Here is a 556-nt window from a genome sequence, read left to right as displayed (position 1 = left end):
TATATATATATATATATATATAAAGATCAAATAAGGATAGTTTAGATATGTTTTTTATCATTAACAAAACATCGTGACATACTTGAAGGCCTAACAAAAGGGGCACTTGAATCTCCTCTACTTTAGCAGCAATGGAAAGACAAGCAACAGCGACAAGCTGACCCTTCTGAAAACCGACTCGAGACATAAATCTATCAAAATAGTTGACAGCTAACACAACAGTCAAAGCATTGAAACCATAGTGGTCAATGACAGTCAACATCCATTCGAAGGACTGTTTTCTTAACCCCAACAAAACCCCATCTGAAACTAAACTAGTACAATAAAAAAGATTCAGTTTTTCCTTTGATAACAGAGATTCAACCTCACCATCTTCCCAAAACATGTCACATTCTAAGAATGGTGAAATCTTTTTCACATTCCGATTTCTTTCATCTGAATGGTACCCTCCTTCCAAATCTCCCTCAACTAATCGATCTTCCTTACATAGAAGGGCATCAAAATTCAAGATTGGATTTTGGGGCTCTATGTTTTGTACTTGTAAATTTGAAACCAT

At 35.3% G+C, this 556-nt stretch overlaps 1 pseudogene; it reads right to left on the bottom strand.

The window, feature by feature from the left end:
• Window positions 1-556, bottom strand: part of LOC107009999 — a 2,340-nt pseudogene extending 1,784 nt beyond the window's left edge.

This window comes from Solanum pennellii, chromosome 2 (genome assembly GCF_001406875.1).
Source record: "Solanum pennellii chromosome 2, SPENNV200".
NCBI lineage: Eukaryota > Viridiplantae > Streptophyta > Magnoliopsida > Solanales > Solanaceae > Solanum > Solanum pennellii.
This window is presented reverse-complemented; position numbering and strand designations above follow the sequence as displayed.